We start from the raw sequence: 21,603 nt of genomic DNA on the forward strand, positions 1-21,603 counted from the left end.
TGTTATTAATCCACAATATTCAACCTGATTCAGAATACTTCACTGATTTATTAACATTGTAGAGTGTATGTAAATATTAATACGATTGGCAGACATATTTACGAGAGATTTTGGCACATGACTTATGAGGATGGAATGAAAAAAAAAACTTACTAAAGTAAAAATCTTAATTTCTATAAGAAACACACAAACCCAGTCATTCAAAGATGTTTTCCACAGTTTAAATTTCTATCTATTTTAATTAAATGTTCTTTAAGAATTTATAGAACAGGTCAGCTCCTATCTGTGCCGTCACAAAGATAGATTTGTGGCAAGAAATTAAGATTAGGCTTACGTGTACCTTGTGTCATAGGACTATAACATTTTATATATGAATGTAGAAAGAACCATATAACCGGTGCAGATTTCAACCCTTGTGTGATTTCACATTTAAGGTTTTCACAAAATCTTTCATTAACTTATCTTCGTGACAAATAGACTAGAAATATTTGTTGTTGAGTATATTAAATGTACGTGCAAAAGGCGGTAACTCTTACCTATGTTTCTTCATTCATGCATGGCCGTAGGAACCGGGGGGGGGGGGTCACGGGGGGCTGTGCCCCCCCCCCCATAATTTTGCTGATATATAGATTACTATAGTAAACATAGATGCTATATGCTTGTGCCCCCTCAATAAAAACGTCTGATGCCTTTTTTTTTTTTTTTGCTTGTCAAAGAATTTTGGTAGTAAATGCCCTATTTTTTGCTTGTCAGAAAATTTTTGGTAGTGCCCCCTCAACTGTCAACTGAAAAATGTATGGTTATGCCCCCCCCCCCCAACTGAAATTGCTTCCTAGGGGCCTGTCATGTATATCTATTGAAAATTGTTTTCCAAGATATCCACAATTTATACATATTAATTTAAAATTATTTGGAACTTATAATATTATATCATGACATTTGAACCAGTTTTTAAGTGATTTTGATAAGGCTGCTTACCAAAAATGAGCGATCTTTTTTATGCTAACATATATACCTGTTTACGTATGTCACTACATTCATTCATTTATTTGAATCTCATCACCATTTTACAATTATATATAGAGATTACAAGAACATGTAGATGATTAATACAAAGTAATAGATAAAAAAGGCATGCATGAAGAATAAAATACAAAACTTAGTACGTTACTATAAATGTTAAGTATGGGAATTCTATATATCGGGAGCACATTTATGATTTATTTTTCTTTATAAACGAGCCACAATTTTCTCAGAAAGCAGTGTTTATTACTATTCATAATATGTTAAAAACTAATTATATTCTTAAATTTTATGTGTATATTTGTAATATTAAAATAATTTTCAAACTTTAATGAGTCTTTGTATATTCTATGAATTAAGTCTTTAGGTGAGGTTTGAATAATTGATTGCCAATTAACCTTGTTTTGCATTGATTGATCAATTATTGTATTTGACTTTCGCCCTTATAACCATTTTATATTACTTGAGCTTTATTCGGGCCAAATATTAAATAGTCCACTATTATTCAAAATATTTCCAACCGATTTTCCTACTATTTCTTTGATTTTTAATAAATCCTAATTTATAGCATGAATTTGCCATTTTTGTTTCCTTCCAGTAATTAATTTCGACCAGTAAGATACCATGTGTGTACATGTATTTATCTGAATTTCAATGGGGTATCGACCAAGTTCACCATAAATCATGAATTCTGGAGTTGAATCTTTTAAAATGAGTATAAAAATTTAATTTTTTTTAGGCGATCCCTTTCTAAAATTGCATTATTTGAAAACCCCAAACTCCACATAAAAATATAGGTTGAATAATAATTAATGTCAAACAAAAAAGTTCACACTGAACCGATAAATTATGTAATCTTCCTTTGCTTTATTACTTAATATATTGCTTTTGTTGCCTTTTCAGCTTTTTTTCTTCTCTTTTTTTCTATTTCAAAAGAGCCGGATTTATTTAAGGTAGTCCGATCCTTAGGTTCTGAAAATCTGGCATTGAATAATTGAAAATGCTCACAAAAATGTCTCTGAATTCTCAAAGTAATGTGAATTTACCTACGGTAATTGTTCAAAATTTATTATTAAAGTTAATCATATTATATAGGAAAAATTCGTAAATCTCAAATAAATTTTCAGGAAATGCGAATAAAGACACCTACTATGCATTTTCTAATTGGAAATTGATCAACAAATACATTTTAGGATAAAAAACTATAGGTATCCTGGCATTTGAAGAAAATTGCATGATTGTCATATTTCTTCAATACTTTAGTTTCTTCTGTGTACTTCAATTATTTTATAATGCATAATTTAAAAAGTGTTTCCTAACATTGCAAAACATAATAAATCATTTCTAATTTCATATCATGCTAATTAGCATTGGTATCTAGGGCTAAATTAAAGGAAAAGTCAATTTCTTTAAATCTGTATTTTTAACATATCTATATAGGGTAAAAATATTAATGTTTAAAGACTGTTTCTAAAACTTCATCGAACCTTGAATCACATTGAGATGCATAAAATGGAAATTGTTGCATGAAAATATTTCATATTTAAGCTTCATTTAGAGACTTTTTGAATTAAATAAAAAATTAAAGAGTTATCCTTCCTGGCTGAGGATCGGATATCCTTAAGACGACTCACAAATAGTTAAGTTCTGTTACTACCTCAATCAACTTACCATGATCATTTCGCAACTGTAATGTTTCTGTACGTTTACCTTTACTAAATACTAATATTTTCGATTCATCAGTATTTATTTTTAAATTCTATTTTTTGCAATACTTATAGAAACTATATATCTAGTTGTTTTTGTAATTCATCAGAAGATCCTGCCACCAGTGCAATCTGCATACAGAATTGCAAATAATTTGTAAAAAAAAAAAAAAAAAAAAAATAATAAATAAAAAAAAAATAAAATAAAAAATAAATGTCATGTTGTAAATTTTGAATTTACCGGGTGGCAGTATTTACTGCCACCCGGTAAATTCAAAATTTACAACATGACAAAAAAAATTAAACTGAATTCTCAAACATCTGTGATATAGCTGATAAACCTTTAATTATTGGATGCATTCAGGAAATCGTATAAGTCATTTAGAAAACTTTGAATAAACCAGGAGTATAGGGATCAAGGTTTTTTGTAGAAAAAAATCGCAATTTTTTACCCCCCCCCCCCCGTGTCAAAATGAAAATTTCGAAACCTTGGTGCACATCTACAGACACAACTTATTCCAAACATGAATGGGTTACTGCGGAAAATGTAAGAGGAGTTCAGGGGAAAAAATGTCGCATTTTGATCCGCACCCCACCCCACCCTTCTTACCGGGTGAAATGAAAATTCCAAAAACTTACTGCACATCTAGAGGACATTTGAAATAATATTCCAGAATGTGAATATGTTTCCAAGGATGAACATGAAAAATTTCCAAATCTTTTTGCACCTGTACAGGGCAACACCTGATCATTCCAAAGGATGAGTTGATTACTGCTTAATTAAAATGTAGGAGTAGTTTGAGGAAGAGGATGGTTTGACAGATGGGCGGACGGACGGAACAGGATAACAACAGTATACCGGAATTTTCTTTGGAAAATATGGAAATATAAAAACATAAACAACTTGCCCAAACCTAAAACAACTAAATTGGGGGTGATGGGAGTGTAGGACAAGCCACTTTCCAAGTCAATTTTCTTCAGATATAACTCCAAAATCCCATGGGGTTCTGGACCCCTTTCTGGATCCGCGCATCTATCTATCTATCTATCTATCTATCTATCTATCTATCTATCTATCTATCTATCTATCTATCTATCTATCTATCTATCTATCTAATTTTTTTTCATTTCGGGATAATTATAGGACAAGTCGTTTTCCTTCATATCTGTGACTTTCCATACCAATTTACTATGTGTCCTTGTTTTCTATGGAGGTTTAAGGTCATTCTTTGGCTATAAAATTAATAACTTGAAAAATTTTGTAATTTTTTAGTGTAATTTAAAGTAATTTATTAAAATACCTGCAAGATTCGTTTACGTATACTACTACCATGTAAATGCCGAAAAATTAAACATAATAATACGAAAATAAACCTGAATCTCAGTTGAAATTCACTATAAAACAAAAGATTTGTTTGTGTACTCTTTACTTCACTATTTTACACTCAATGACCACAGGAGATAATGAATAGCATGGCCGTAGGAACCGGGGGGGGGCACGGAGGGGGCCGTGCCCCCCCAATAATTTTGCCGATATATAGATTACCAGTGATTACTATAGAAAAAAGAACTACTATATGCTTGTGCCCCCTCAATAAAAACGCCTGATGACTTTTTTTTTCTTTTTTTCTTTTTTTTTTTTTTTTTTTTTTTTTGCTTGTCAAGGAATTTTGGTTGATAGTGCCCCCTCAACTGAAGATGTATGGCTGTGCCCCCCCCCCCCCCCCCAAACTGAAATTGCTTCCTACGGGCCTGAATAGTACTTAAATCACGTGAGCTTGATCTTGGACCATTATTCACTACTGAATTCACAAAGCAGTACTTAACCATGCATGCAACAATACCAGGCAACTTAACGCTGCAGAATAATTTATATACAATTTTATATGGAAAATGCTTTACGGGAGCCTCCAGATAAACAAACATTAAGGTAAACGTTTAAATGAATAATACTTGCGAATTAGTTACGTTTCTTAAAAGAAAACCGTTAACAATCTGATCCTTATAGAAAAAAAAAATCGATTTTTGAGATTAATTTTCTGTTTTAAGGTACCGGTATGCTGCTTGATTTTATTAATTTAAAATGTGAACAAAATGACTAAAAATGCATCAGAATCCATCAAAATGGCACCCATTAAAAAAAAGTCTAGCTCAGATACTCCCCGCACCCCATCCCAGAAACTTACCCTTATATAGCAAGACGGTCTTGAGGCATGAATATTTGTATCCTCTTTAGCAGTTTAGAGGCAGAACATATTCTAGGTTAATTGCAGAAATTGTCTATAATTGGAGGGGCAAAGGAATTAATATTTTTTATTTGTATATTTTCCGTCAAATTTGCATCGGGATCGAAATTATGAGTCTAAAATTCTGACGTGTGGCGCGAACAGCAAATTGGACCAGAGGAGCTTGTTGAATTTCCTGAAAAAGCCTTCCATGAAAAGATATGCGTTGGAGTCAGATGCATAAATTGATGGTGTTTTAGACAAAGTATTTTTAAGCCGTGGAAAAAGACTGCTTATCGCCAAATGGTGAATCGGGTAACAAAAATAGATTTACTCTGTTACTGTCTTTGGTAGTGAAAATGCATATAACACTGTATAATGTTATACGTTGAAAATATTTAATAATCTTCTTAAAGTTCTTTACCGCTTGACTTCAAAGTTGAAATTTGTTGGTATGGTTTTCTTTTCACTTTGACATGAAGCATTTAACAGGTCTAGGCACCTCTGTGTTTGGAGGATAGGGTTTATCCTCAGAAAACGAAGGATAGGGGTCTTGCTACCTACCAGACTTTTCAAAACAAAGGGCAGTTAACCCTTAATCAAACAATCAACAATAATTCATGCATATTTTAAAATGATTCATAAACTGTACAATTATATCTCAACCAAAACAAATAAAATCATTCATTTATCTTTTATCAATTTTTCTTATAGGGCTGTATTTTGCAATTAAATACATTTCCCTCTGTATTTCTATTTCATTCTTTTTAAAATTAAAAGAAAATATGAAAATATGAAAAGTAATTTCAAGGTGCCTTTTTGTTTGTTTTTAAAATATAGTGAAAAAATAATAATAAAGCAAAAGAAATTTACTGTGATAAGAGAGTGCAAAAAGTTCCAACTTTAAAAAAAATTTGTAAAAGATCTAGACATAGAATCTCAAATCTACACATACATTCGATGCTTTAATGCACGAACTTTTATTTAAATGTACTTTGGTGCATGCACTTTTCCACTAAAGGTAGGCACAAGAAGTTTGAAAATTGCCTTTGTTATCCTTCAAAATCGGAGGATAAGCTATCCCACAATGCATTTCAATTTTCCATACATGGAGATAATTTGTCCACCATTTTGAATTTTGGCTATCCTATAAAAACGGAGCCCTCTAGACCTGTTTACTGGTAAATTGTTCACATAATATACCTATCCTTTACCAATACTGTACTTTAAAATTCACTGTCTCTGGGTTCAGGTCCATCTTCATTATGGAAATTTAGAAGGTAAACAAATAAATTGTATAATTATAATGAGGAGCTAATCCTCTACCAAAGTTGTAAAATTCTTCAGACCCCATGGTTAACTGAAGCTCAGCTGCCCTTATGAGTTCCAGGGTGGGATTAGTTAGTCATATTATGAGAAACTCTTGATACTCAGTGACAGACACCTTCGGCCTCTTGTATTGGTTTAAGGAGAGGTTCTAAGTGTCACAAAATATTGGCCATGAATATTCTTTTCAAGGGCAGAAACATTTTTTTCCAAGAAGAAAATTTTATAGCTAGGCATTTGACTTGCATAAATTTATTTAAGTTATGACAAATCAGCACTGATATGCAGTAAGCATTTTAACCATTTCTTTTAGACTCAAAATCACTGGAAACAGAAGCAATTATAGTTGCAGAGAGATTTACCAAGATAAAGGTAAAATAAAATGATGCAATGATAAAAAAAAACAACAACTGACAGATAATGCTTTGTTTATACATTTTGTTTGAACTAAGAAACAGAGTTTTTGTACAAATTAAACACACAACTGTGTCTGTATCGTTAATATTTTTATGCCTCACCATGAATATGGCCTATATAGACATATAGTATTTGTCATATCCAATTTTCTCCTTCCATTTGTCCTTCCATCACACTTTGCAATTAGCTCAATGTCAAAGAAACTATTCAAGTTATTTTTATCAAATTCATATGCTGATACATATAGATGAGAGTTATTCAACTGCATCAACATTTTTTGACCTTGACCTTTCCGTTGATCTTGACCTAAGATAAAAAATGTATGTCAGCTCAGTTTCAGAAAAAAACTATTAAAGATATTTTTATCAAACCCATATATTCTGATACATACTGATGAGAGCTATTCAACTTTCCTAACATTTTTAAAAAAAAAATTTTTATGTAATTGCAAAACATATACACCTCTCTCTCCCACTCTCATACCTCTTTGACAAATACACACACATGCATATATAGATAGATAGATAGATAGATATACTTTCTCTAAGGTCTATAATCTAGGGATTGTACCGAATCAAAAGGTTACAATTCTTTATATAGACTATTGTCAGTGCTATTGTTGCTTCATAAAAGAACGTTTCCAATTTTAGAAACAGCAGGTTTATGAATTTTTTTAAAGGCTTAAAATAGAAACACCCAGTTTATAAGACTTTTTATACTTGATCATGTGATATAGTTTGAGCCAATCAGATAGCTGGCAACAATAGAGAAAAATAATAAATATATATGTGCATAAATACCCAATATACAACACAACTTCATTCTTAATATTAAGAGTTACTGATAGACACATTAAAAAGACATTTCTACTTGGACCATCTATTTTTATAAAATGTATTTTCTGACATTTTTTCTTCTAAATTATAGTAATTATATAAATACTTTGAAATATCATTAAAAACAATATTATTGTTTTTTTCTTGATTGTTGAAATAAGTATTTCTTCACAAACAGGATTATCAATTTTATTACCATGTGATCTTTTTCCAGATAACCAAAAATAACCACTAGTTTTCACATTAAATTCAATTCTTTTACCAGACTTGAAAAAACCAATCTGACAATGCTAGCTAAATCATAGAAACCTGTGGACAGTAGAAAAATATATGCTTAATTGATTCTGGTTGTAATTTACATATTGAACAAAGTGGTGTATTTTTAATTTTAGACAAATATAAGTACTTATTTGTTCCTAATATTCTATGAATAATTCTATAATTAAACCACATAAGTCCTGAGTCTTTTGTTATCAATTTAAAGTTTGCATAAACATGTTTCCAATTGAAATTTGACTCGGTAGCCCATTTGTTTTGACATTGCGCATGGTCTTGGTACACATTGACATTACGTTAAAATAACGTTATTAAAGTCATAACGTTGTTACAATGTTTTAAACATTATAGTTGCAAATTTTAGTTGTTTAATGTGATTTTTTTTTTTAATTAAAATAACAGGGCACAAAATTTTCAATGTTTGAATCTTGGATGAAAATATTAAGATTTACACTAAGAAATCTTACAATCTTATAAATAAATTGTAAGATTTTTAATAGGGCTGGGATGATATATCGAGATATCGATAATATCAATTCTGTGTGAGGACGATACACATATCGATGTGTACGAAGAAATACCGATATATTGCAAAAAAAATCTGAATTATGTTTTTCTTTGTTTACTTAATATTTTGGGTGTAATATATGAAATAAATATGCTAAATATAAATATGAAATACATAATAATTAACACCACTTGTGTAAAATAATTTTCTTTTACAACAGATATACAACTTCTTTGAATACATTATTCTTATTTGTGAAGAAATGTTTTGTTCATTTCAATACAAAAAAAGACTTTATAACCATTTCAACATATCGTGATACATATCATATCGTGGCTCAAATATCATGATACGTATCAGTATAGAAAAAGTTGTATCGTCCCAGCCCTAATTTTTAATATAAAATTGACACAGGCATACATATCCTCATACATATCTGTGATTCCTCATTCTATTTCTTTTTTTCTCACTTTGTACTCTCTGTCTTGTAAAGAAAAAAAACATCAAGTAGCTTTCTCTTTCAAATGTTTCTCCATTTTTTTCTATTAAGTCATTTTGAGTTTTCTATTTTTATCAAGCCCCCATGCGCTATGGTTTTTGACACACAAGGTCAGAGAAAATCAAAGAAAATCAGTAGTCCTTTCATGCGCGGTTCCAGGAATTTTTCTCCGAGGGGGGAGGGGATTTACACTAATTCAAAAAATATGACTCTCAACGTTTTTGACAAGCAAAACAATAATTATAAATGAAAATCCCAGGACCCCCCTTCCCAACCTCCCCCGCCTGCCTTTTTTAGCTCACCTGAGCTAAAAGTTCAAGTGAGCTTTTCTGATCACATTTTCTCTGTAGTCCATCTGTCTGTCCGTCCATCCATCCGTCTGTAAACTTTTCTTATTTTCGACTTCTTCTCCAGAACCACTGGGCCAATTTCAATCAAACTTGCCACAAAGCATCCTTGGGTGAAGGGGATTCAAGTTTGTTCAAATAAAGGGCCACGTTCTCATTCAAGGGGAAATAATTAAGAAATAGTGAAAATTTGGTGGCATGTTTTAAAAATCTTCTTCTCAAGAACCAATGGGCTGAAAATGTTGAAACTTATAGGAAATCATCTTTACATAGTGTAGATTCAGATGTGTTCAAATGATGATCCCTGGGAGTAGGGTGGGGTCACAATGGGGGATCAAAGTTTCACATAGGAATATATAGGGGAAAAACTTTAAAAATCTTCTGCTCAAGAACAGCAAAGCTATGATTAGTCATATTGATATGGAAGAATCCTCAGGTAGTGTGGATTCAAGTTTGTTAAAATCATGACCTCCAAGGGTAGGGTGGGGTCACAATGGGGGATCAAAGTTTTACATAGGAATATGTATGAAAAAATCTTTAAAAATCTTCCTTTCACAAACAGCAAAGCATTGTTTAGTCATATTGATATGGAAGCATTCTCAGGTAGTGTAGATTCAAGTTTGTTCAAATGATGACCACAGGGGGTAGGGTAGGGCCACAATGGGGGATCAAAGTTTTCCATAGGAATATATAGGGAAAAAAGATCTTCTCAAGAACAGAAAAGCCATGTTTAGTCACATTGATATGGAAGCATCCTCAGGTAGTGTAGATTCAAGATTGGAAGCATGCACTGTTAGATTCTGACTTTACTTCTTGCATCCTTTCCTGATATTTTGCTTGCCAACTGATGTTGACTGTATCAGGTTTTGACCCTCTTGACCTTCAATTGACAGGATGCAGAGACACTGAGGCAGTTCAGAAGGAACATCATCAGGAGCCACATCAACAGCCATGGAAGCTTATATGGAAGTATTTTTGATTTTTTTCCTTCTCTATCTTTTCTTTCTCCTATACCCCTCCCTACTCTAACATAACTAACCACCATCCTGTCCTCCCCCCCCCCCCCCCCTTAATTCCTCTTCCTGACTTAACTGTCATTGTTTGCTAACTGATTTTTCAACTCATTTTGTTGTAATGATTTTTTTACTTGAATTTCTGTGATTTGCTGCATTGTTTAGAATTTCTACTAATCTTCTGTCAGTTGTATATTTTCAGGGGCTCAGAAGAGGAAGAAAGAAGTAGGATCAAGGGCAGCCAACATCCTGAAGTGAGGAGTAGTCCCTCTCCCATTCAACTGCAGACATGAAGCAGAATGCACGGTAAGATTCGGACTTGTTGCATCCTTTTCTGAGCTTTTGCATGCCAATTGATGTTGGCTGTATCAGGCTTTGACCTCTTGACCTTCAATTGACAGGATGCAGAGATGCTGATGCAGTTCAGAAGGAACATCACCAGGAGCCACATCAAGAGCCATGGAAGCTTATATGGAAGTATTTTTTTGATTTTTTTTCCCTTCCCTCTCTTCTCTTTGTCCTATCCCCCTCCCTATTCTAACATAACTAACCACCCTCCTCCCCTTTCCCCTACATTCCTCTCCCTGACTTAACTGTCATTGTTTGGTAACTGATTTTTCAACTCATTTTGTTGTAATGATTTTTTTTACTTGAATTTCTGTGATTTGCTGCATTGTTTAGAATTTCTACTAATCTTCTGTCAGTTGTATATTTTCAGGGGCTCAGAAGAGGATGAAGGAAGTAGGATCAAGGGCAGCCAACATCCTGAAGTGAGGAGTAGTCCCTCTCCCATTCAACTGCAGACATGAAGCAGAATGCACGGTAAGATTCGGACTTGTTGTCTCCTTTCCTGAGCTTTTGCATGCCAATTGATGTTGGCTGTATCAGGCTTTGACCTCTTGACCTTCAATTGACAGGATGCAGAGATGCTGATGCAGTTCAGAAGGAACATCACCAGGAGCCACATCAAGAGCCATGGAAGCTTATATGGAAGTATTTTTTTGATTTTTTTTCCTTCTCTCTCTTCTCTTTGTCCGATCCCCCTCCCTATTCTAACATAACTAACCACCCTCCTCCCCTTTCCCCCACATTAACTGTCATTGTTTGCTAACTGATTTTTCAACTCATTTTGTTGTAATGATTTTTTTTACTTGAATTTCTGTGATTTGCTGCATTGTTTAGAATTTCTACTAATCTTCTGTCAGTTGTATATTTTCAGGGCCTCAGAAGAGGATGAAGGAAGTAGGATCAAGGGCAGCCAACATCCTGAAGTGAGGAGTAGTCCCTCTCCCATTCAACTGCAGACATGAAGCAGAATGCACGGTAAGATTCGGACTTGTTGCATCCTTTTCTGAGCTTTTGCATGCCAATTGATGTTGGCTGTATCAGGCTTTGACCTCTTGACCTTCAATTGACAGGATGCAGAGATGCTGATGCAGTTCAGAAGGAACATCACCAGGAGCCACATCAAGAGCCATGGAAGCTTATATGGAAGTATTTTTTGATTTTTTTTCCTTCTCTCTCTTCTCTTTGTCCTGTCCCCCTCCCTATTCTAACATAACTAACCACCCTCCTCCCCTTTCCCCCACATTAACTGTCATTGTTTGCTAACTGATTTTTCAACTCATTTTGTTGTAATGATTTTTTTTACTTGAATTTCTGTGATTTGCTGCATTGTTTAGAATTTCTACTAATCTTCTGTCAGTTGTATATTTTCAGGGCCTCAGAAGAGGATGAAGGAAGTAGGATCAAGGGCAGCCAACATCCTGAAGTGAGGAGTAGTCCCTCTCCCATTCAACTGCAGACATGAAGCAGAATGCACGGTAAGATTCGGACTTGTTGCATCCTTTCCTGAGCTTTTGCATGCCAATTGATGTTGGCTGTATCAGGCTTTGACCTCTTGACCTTCAATTGACAGGATGCAGAGATGCTGATGCAGTTCAGAAGGAACATCACCAGGAGCCACATCAAGAGCCATGGAAGCTTATATGGAAGTATTTTTTTGATTTTTTTCCCTTCCCTCTCTTCTCTTTGTCCTATCCCCCTCCCTATTCTAACATAACTAACCACCCTCCTCCCCTTTCCCCTACATTCCTCTCCCTGACTTAACTGTCATTGTTTGCTAACTGATTTTTCAACTCATTTTGTTGTAATGATTTTTTTTACTTGAATTTCTGTGATTTTCTGCATTGTTTAGAATTTCTACTAATCTTCTGTCAGTTGTATATTTTCAGGGCCTCAGAAGAGGATGAAGGAAGTAGGATCAAGGGCAGCCAACATCCTGAAGTGAGGAGTAGTCCCTCTCCCATTCAACTGCAGACATGAAGCAGAATGCACGGTAAGATTCGGACTTGTCGCATCCTTTCCTGAGCTTTTGCATGCCAATTGATGTTGGCTGTATCAGGCTTTGACCTCTTGACCTTCAATTGACAGGATGCAGAGATGCTGATGCAGTTCAGAAGGAACATCACCAGGAGCCACATCAAGAGCCATGGAAGCTTATATGGAAGTATTTTTTGATTTTTTTTCCTTCTCTCTCTTCTCTTTGTCCTGTCCCCCTCCCTATTCTAACATAACTAACCACCCTCCTCCCCTTTCCCCCACATTAACTGTCATTGTTTGCTAACTGATTTTTCAACTCATTTTGTTGTAATGATTTTTTTTACTTGAATTTCTGTGATTTGCTGCATTGTTTAGAATTTCTACTAATCTTCTGTCAGTTGTATATTTTCAGGGGCTCAGAAGAGGAAGAAGGAAGTAGGATCAAGGGCAGCCAACATCCTGAAGTGAGGAGTAGTCCCTCTCCCATTCAACTGCAGACATGAAGCAGAATGCACGGTAAGATTCGGACTTGTTGCATCCTTTCCTGAGCTTTTGCATGCCAATTGATGTTGGCTGTATCAGGCTTTGACCTCTTGACCTTCAATTGGCAGGATGCAGAGATGCTGATGCAGTTCAGAAGGAACATCACCAGGAGCCACATCAAGAGCCATGGAAGCTTATATGGAAGTATTTTTTTGATTTTTTTCCCTTCCCTCTCATCTCTTTGTCCTATCCCCTTCCCTATTCTAACATAACTAACCACCCTCCTCCCCTCTCCCCCACATTAACTGTCATTGTTTGCTAACTGATTTTTCAACTCATTTTGTTGTAATGATTTGTTTTACTTGAATTTCTGTGATTTGCTGCATTGTTTAGAATTTCTACTAATCTTCTGTCAGTTGTATATTTTCAGGGCCTCAGAAGAGGATGAAGGAAGTAGGATCAAGGGCAGCCAACATCCTGAAGTGAGGAGTAGTCCCTCTCCCATTCAACTGCAGACATGAAGCAGAATGCACGGTAAGATTCGGACTTGTTGCATCCTTTTCTGAGCTTTTGCATGCCAATTGATGTTGGCTGTATCAGGCTTTGACCTCTTGACCTTCAATTGACAGGATGCAGAGATGCTGATGCAGTTCAGAAGGAACATCACCAGGAGCCACATCAAGAGCCATGGAAGCTTATATGGAAGTATTTTTTGATTTTTTTTCCTTCTCTCTCTTCTCTTTGTCCTGTCCCCCTCCCTATTCTAACATAACTAACCACCCTCCTCCCCTTTCCCCCACATTAACTGTCATTGTTTACTAACTGATTTTTCAACTCATTTTGTTGTAATGATTTGTTTTACTTGAATTTCTGTGATTTGCTGCATTGTTTAGAATTTCTACTAATCTTCTGTCAGTTGTATATTTTCAGGGCCTCAGAAGAGGATGAAGGAAGTAGGATCAAGGGCAGCCAACATCCTGAAGTGAGGAGTAGTCCCTCTCCCATTCAACTGCAGACATGAAGCAGAATGCACGGTAAGATTCGGACTTGTTGTCTCCTTTCCTGAGCTTTTGCATGCCAATTGATGTTGGCTGTATCAGGCTTTGACCTCTTGACCTTCAATTGACAGGATGCAGAGATGCTGATGCAGTTCAGAAGGAACATCACCAGGAGCCACATCAAGAGCCATGGAAGCTTATATGGAAGTATTTTTTGATTTTTTTTCCTTCTCTCTCTTCTCTTTGTCCTGTCCCCCTCCCTATTCTAACATAACTAACCACCCTCCTCCCCTCTCCCCCACATTAACTGTCATTATTTGCTAACTGATTTTTCAACTCATTTTGTTGTAATGATTTGTTTTACTTGAATTTCTGTGATTTGCTGCATTGTTTAGAATTTCTACTAATCTTCTGTCAGTTGTATATTTTCAGGGCCTCAGAAGAGGATGAAGGAAGTAGGATCAAGGGCAGCCAACATCCTGAAGTGAGGAGTAGTCCCTCTCCCATTCAACTGCAGACATGAAGCAGAATGCACGGTAAGATTCGGACTTGTTGCATCCTTTTCTGAGCTTTTGCATGCCAATTGATGTTGGCTGTATCAGGCTTTGACCTCTTGACCTTCAATTGGCAGGATGCAGAGATGCTGATGCAGTTCAGAAGGAACATCACCAGGAGCCACATCAAGAGCCATGGAAGCTTATATGGAAGTATTTTTTTGATTTTTTTCCCTTCCCTCTCTTCTCTTTGTCCTATCCCCCTCCCTATTCTAACATAACTAACCACCCTCCTCCCCTTTCCCCTACATTCCTCTCCCTGACTTAACTGTCATCGTTTGCTAACTGATTTTTCAACTCATTTTGTTGTAATGATTTTTTTTACTTGAATTTCTGTGATTTGCTGCATTGTTTAGAATTTCTACTAATCTTCTGTCAGTTGTATATTTTCAGGGGCTCAGAAGAGGAAGAAGGAAGTAGGATCAAGGGCAGCCAACATCCTGAAGTGAGGAGTAGTCTTTCTCCCATTCAACTGCAGACATGAAGCAGAATGTACGGTAAGATTCGGACTTGTTGCCTCCTTTTCTGAGCTTTTGCATGCCAATTGATGTTGGCTGTATCAGGCTTTGACCTCTTGACCTTCAATTGACAGGATGCAGAGATGCTGATGCAGTTCAGAAGGAACATCACCAGGAGCCACATCAAGAGCCATGGAAGCTTATATGGAAGTATTTTTTGATTTTTTTTCCTTCTCTCTCTTCTCTTTGTCCTGTCCCCCTCCCTATTCTAACATAACTAACCACCCTCCTCCCCTTTCCCCCACATTAACTGTCATTGTTTACTAACTGATTTTTCAACTCATTTTGTTGTAATGATTTGTTTTACTTGAATTTCTGTGATTTGCTGCATTGTTTAGAATTTCTACTAATCTTCTGTCAGTTGTATATTTTCAAGGCCTCAGAAGAGGATGAAGGAAGTAGGATCAAGGGCAGCCAACATCCTGAAGTGAGGAGTAGTCCCTCTCCCATTCAACTGCAGACATGAAGCAGAATGCACGGTAAGATTCGGACTTGTTGTCTCCTTTCCTGAGCTTTTGCATGCCAATTGATGTTGGCTGTATCAGGCTTTGACCTCTTGACCTTCAATTGACAGGATGCAGAGATGCTGATGCAGTTCAGAAGGAACATCACCAGGAGCCACATCAAGAGCCATGGAAGCTTATATGGAAGTATTTTTTGATTTTTTTTCCTTCTCTCTCTTCTCTTTGTCCTGTCCCCCTCCCTATTCTAACATAACTAACCACCCTCCTCCCCTCTCCCCCACATTAACTGTCATTGTTTGCTAACTGATTTTTCAACTCATTTTGTTGTAATGATTTGTTTTACTTGAATTTCTGTGATTTGCTGCATTGTTTAGAATTTCTACTAATCTTCTGTCAGTTGTATATTTTCAGGGCCTCAGAAGAGGATGAAGGAAGTAGGATCAAGGGCAGCCAACATCCTGAAGTGAGGAGTAGTCCCTCTCCCATTCAACTGCAGACATGAAGCAGAATGCACGGTAAGATTCGGACTTGTTGCATCCTTTTCTGAGCTTTTGCATGCCAATTGATGTTGGCTGTATCAGGCTTTGACCTCTTGACCTTCAATTGACAGGATGCAGAGATGCTGATGCAGTTCAGAAGGAACATCACCAGGAGCCACATCAAGAGCCATGGAAGCTTATATGGAAGTATTTTTTTGATTTTTTTCCCTTCCCTCTCTTCTCTTTGTCCTATCCCCCTCCCTATTCTAACATAACTAACCACCCTCCTCCCCTTTCCCCTACATTCCTCTCCCTGACTTAACTGTCATCGTTTACTAACTGATTTTTCAACTCATTTTGTTGTAATGATTTTTTTTACTTGAATTTCTGTGATTTGCTGCATTGTTTAGAATTTCTACTAATCTTCTGTCAGTTGTATATTTTCAGGGGCTCAGAAGAGGAAGAAGGAAGTAGGATCAAGGGCAGCCAACATCCTGAAGTGAGGAGTAGTCTTTCTCCCGTTCAACTGCAGACATGAAGCAGAATGCACGGTAAGATTCGGACTTGTTGCCTCCTTTCCTGAGCTTTTGCATGCCAATTGATGTTGGCTGTATCAGGCTTTGACCTCTTGACCTTCAATTGACAGGATGCAGAGATGCTGATGCAGTTCAGAAGGAACATCACCAGGAGCCACATCAAGAGCCATGGAAGCTTATATGGAAGTATTTTTTTGATTTTTTTTCCTTCTCTCTCTTCTCTTTGTCCTGTCCCCCTCCCTATTCTAACATAACTAACCACCTTCCTCCCCTTTCCCCCACATTAACTGTCATTGTTTACTAACTGATTTTTCAACTCATTTTGTTGTAATGATTTTTTTTACTTGAATTTCTGTGATTTGCTGCATTGTTTAGAATTTCTACTAATCTTCTGTCAGTTGTATATTTTCAGGGCCTCAGAAGAGGATGAAGGAAGTAGGATCAAGGGCAGCCAACATCCTGAAGTGAGGAGTAGTCCCTCTCCCATTCAACTGCAGACATGAAGCAGAATGCACGGTAAGATTCGGACTTGTTGCATCCTTTCCTGAGCTTTTGCATGCCAATTGATGTTGGCTGTATCAGGCTTTGACCTCTTGACCTTCAATTGACAGGATGCAGAGATGCTGATGCAGTTCAGAAGGAACATCACCAGGAGCCACATCAAGAGCCATGGAAGCTTATATGGAAGTATTTTTTTGATTTTTTTCCCTTCCCTCTCTTCTCTTTGTCCTATCCCCCTCCCTATTCTAACATAACTAACCACCCTCCTCCCCTTTCCCCTACATTCCTCTCCCTGACTTAACTGTCATCGTTTGCTAACTGATTTTTCAACTCATTTTGTTGTAATGATTTTTTTTACTTGAATTTCTGTGATTTGCTGCATTGTTTAGAATTTCTACTAATCTTCTGTCAGTTGTATATTTTCAGGGCCTCAGAAGAGGATGAAGGAAGTAGGATCAAGGGCAGCCAACATCCTGAAGTGAGGAGTAGTCTTTCTCCCATTCAACTGCAGACATGAAGCAGAATGCACGGTAAGATTCGGACTTGTTGTCTCCTTTCCTGAGCTTTTGCATGCCAATTGATGTTGGCTGTATCAGGCTTTGACCTCTTGACCTTCAATTGACAGGATGCAGAGATGCTGATGCAGTTCAGAAGGAACATCACCAGGAGCCACATCAAGAGCCATGGAAGCTTATATGGAAGTATTTTTTGATTTTTTTTCCTTCTCTCTCTTCTCTTTGTCCTGTCCCCCTCCCTATTCTAACATAACTAACCACCCTCCTCCCCTCTCCCCCACATTAACTGTCATTGTTTGCTAACTGATTTTTCAACTCATTTTGTTGTAATGATTTGTTTTACTTGAATTTCTGTGATTTGCTGCATTGTTTAGAATTTCTACTAATCTTCTGTCAGTTGTATATTTTCAGGGGCTCAGAAGAGGATGAAGGAAGTAGGATCAAGGGCAGCCAACATCCTGAAGTGAGGAGTAGTCCCTCTCCCATTCAACTGCAGACATGAAGCAGAATGCACGGTAAGATTCGGACTTGTTGCCTCCTTTCCTGAGCTTTTGCATGCCAATTGATGTTGGCTGTATCAGGCTTTGACCTCTTGACCTTCAATTGACAGGATGCAGAGATGCTGATGCAGTTCAGAAGGAACATCACCAGGAGCCACATCAAGAGCCATGGAAGCTTATATGGAAGTATTTTTTTGATTTTTTTCCCTTCCCTCTCTTCTCTTTGTCCTATCCCCCTCCCTATTCTAACATAACTAACCACCCTCCTCCCCTTTCCCCTACATTCCTCTCCCTGACTTAACTGTCATCGTTTGCTAACTGATTTTTCAACTCATTTTGTTGTAATGATTTTTTTTACTTGAATTTCTGTGATTTGCTGCATTGTTTAGAATTTCTACTAATCTTCTGTCAGTTGTATATTTTCAGGGCCTCAGAAGAGGATGAAGGAAGTAGGATCAAGGGCAGCCAACATCCTGAAGTGAGGAGTAGTCTTTCTCCCATTCAACTGCAGACATGAAGCAGAATGCACGGTAAGATTCGGACTTGTTGTCTCCTTTCCTGAGCTTTTGCATGCCAATTGATGTTGGCTGTATCAGGCTTTGACCTCTTGACCTTCAATTGACAGGATGCAGAGATGCTGATGCAGTTCAGAAGGAACATCACCAGGAGCCACATCAAGAGCCATGGAAGCTTATATGGAAGTATTTTTTGATTTTTTTTCCTTCTCTCTCTTCTCTTTGTCCTGTCCCCCTCCCTATTCTAACATAACTAACCACCCTCCTCCCCTTTCCCCCACATTAACTGTCATTGTTTGCTAACTGATTTTTCAACTCATTTTGTTGTAATGATTTTTTTTACTTGAATTTCTGTGATTTGCTGCATTGTTTAGAATTTCTACTAATCTTCTGTCAGTTGTATATTTTCAGGGCCTCAGAAGAGGATGAAGGAAGTAGGATCAAGGGCAGCCAACATCCTGAAGTGAGGAGTAGTCCCTCTCCCATTCAACTGCAGACATGAAGCAGAATGCACGGTAAGATTCGGACTTGTTGCCTCCTTTCCTGAGCTTTTGCATGCCAATTGATGTTGGCTGTATCAGGCTTTGACCTCTTGACCTTCAATTGACAGGATGCAGAGATGCTGATGCAGTTCAGAAGGAACATCACCAGGAGCCACATCAAGAGCCATGGAAGCTTATATGGAAGTATTTTTTTGATTTTTTTCCCTTCCCTCTCTTCTCTTTGTCCTATCCCCCTCCCTATTCTAACATAACTAACCACCCTCCTCCCCTTTCCCCTACATTCCTCTCCCTGACTTAACTGTCATTGTTTGCTAACTGATTTTTCAACTCATTTTGTTGTAATGATTTTTTTTACTTGAATTTCTGTGATTTTCTGCATTGTTTAGAATTTCTACTAATCTTCTGTCAGTTGTATATTTTCAGGGGCTCAGAAGAGGAAGAAGGAAGTAGGATCAAGGGCAGCCAACATCCTGAAGTGAGGAGTAGTCCCTCTCCCATTCAACTGCAGACATGAAGCAGAATGCACGGTAAGATTCGGACTTGTTGCATCCTTTCCTGAGCTTTTGCATGCCAATTGATGTTGGCTGTATCAGGCTTTGACCTCTTGACCTTCAATTGACAGGATGCAGAGATGCTGATGCAGTTCAGAAGGAACATCACCAGGAGCCACATCAAGAGCCATGGAAGCTTATATGGAAGTATTTTTTGATTTTTTTCCCTTCCCTCTCTTCTCTTTGTCCTATCCCCCTCCCTATTCTAACATAACTAACCACCCTCCTCCCCTTTCCCCTACATTCCTCTCCCTGACTTAACTGTTATTGTTTGCTAACTGATTTTTCAACTCATTTTGTTGTAATGATTTTTTTTACTTGAATTTCTGTGATTTGCTGCATTGTTTAGAATTTCTACTAATCTTCTGTCAGTTGTATATTTTCAGGGCCTCAGAAGAGGATGAAGGAAGTAGGATCAAGGGCAGCCAACATCCTGAAGTGAGGAGTAGTCCCTCTCCCATTCAACTGCAGACATGAAGCAGAATGCACGGTAAGATTCGGACTTGTTGCCTCCTTTCCTGAGCTTTTGCATGCCAATTGATGTTGGCTGTATCAGGCTTTGACCTCTTGACCTTCAATTGACAGGATGCAGAGATGCTGATGCAGTTCAGAAGGAACATCACCAGGAGCCACATCAAGAGCCATGGAAGCTTATATGGAAGTATTTTTTTGATTTTTTTCCCTTCCCTCTCTTCTCTTTGTCCTATCCCCCTCCCTATTCTAACATAACTAACCACCCTCCTCCCCTTTCCCCTACATTCCTCTCCCTGACTTAACTGTCATTGTTTGCTAACTGATTTTTCAACTCATTTTGTTGTAATGATTTTTTTTACTTGAATTTCTGTGATTTGCTGCATTGTTTAGAATTTCTACTAATCTTCTGTCAGTTGTATATTTTCAGGGGCTCAGAAGAGGAAGAAGGAAGTAGGATCAAGGGCAGCCAACATCCTGAAGTGAGGAGTAGTCCCTCTCCCATTCAACTGCAGACATGAAGCAGAATGCACGGTAAGATTCGGACTTGTTGCATCCTTTCCTGAGCTTTTGCATGCCAATTGATGTTGGCTGTATCAGGCTTTGACCTCTTGACCTTCAATTGACAGGATGCAGAGATGCTGATGCAGTTCAGAAGGAACATCACCAGGAGCCACATCAAGAGCCATGGAAGCTTATATGGAAGTATTTTTTGATTTTTTTCCCTTCCCTCTCTTCTCTTTGTCCTATCCCCCTCCCTATTCTAACATAACTAACCACCCTCCTCCCCTTTCCCCTACATTCCTCTCCCTGACTTAACTGTTATTGTTTGCTAACTGATTTTTCAACTCATTTTGTTGTAATGATTTTTTTTACTTGAATTTCTGTGATTTGCTGCATTGTTTAGAATTTCTACTAATCTTCTGTCAGTTGTATATTTTCAGGGCCTCAGAAGAGGATGAAGGAAGTAGGATCAAGGGCAGCCAACATCCTGAAGTGAGGAGTAGTCCCTCTCCCATTCAACTGCAGACATGAAGCAGAATGCACGGTAAGATTCGGACTTGTTGCCTCCTTTCCTGAGCTTTTGCATGCCAATTGATGTTGGCTGTATCAGGCTTTGACCTCTTGACCTTCAATTGACAGGATGCAGAGATGCTGATGCAGTTCAGAAGGAACATCACCAGGAGCCACATCAAGAGCCATGGAAGCTTATATGGAAGTATTTTTTTGATTTTTTTCCCTTCCCTCTCTTCTCTTTGTCCTATCCCCCTCCCTATTCTAACATAACTAACCACCCTCCTCCCCTTTCCCCTACATTCCTCTCCCTGACTTTACTGTCATTGTTTGCTAACTGATTTTCCAACTCATTTTGTTGTAATGATTTTTTTTACTTGAATTTCTGTGATTTGCTGCATTGTTTAGAATTTCTACTAATCTTCTGTCAGTTGTATATTTTCAGGGGCTCAGAAGAGGATGAAGGAAGTAGGATCAAGGGCAGCCAACATCCTGAAGTGAGG

Source organism: Saccostrea echinata, unplaced genomic scaffold (genome assembly GCF_033153115.1).
Source record: "Saccostrea echinata isolate AGI-Se365-2 ecotype Australia unplaced genomic scaffold, CSIRO_AGI_Sech_v1 ptg000022l, whole genome shotgun sequence".
Classification (NCBI taxonomy): Eukaryota; Metazoa; Mollusca; class Bivalvia; order Ostreida; family Ostreidae; genus Saccostrea; species Saccostrea echinata.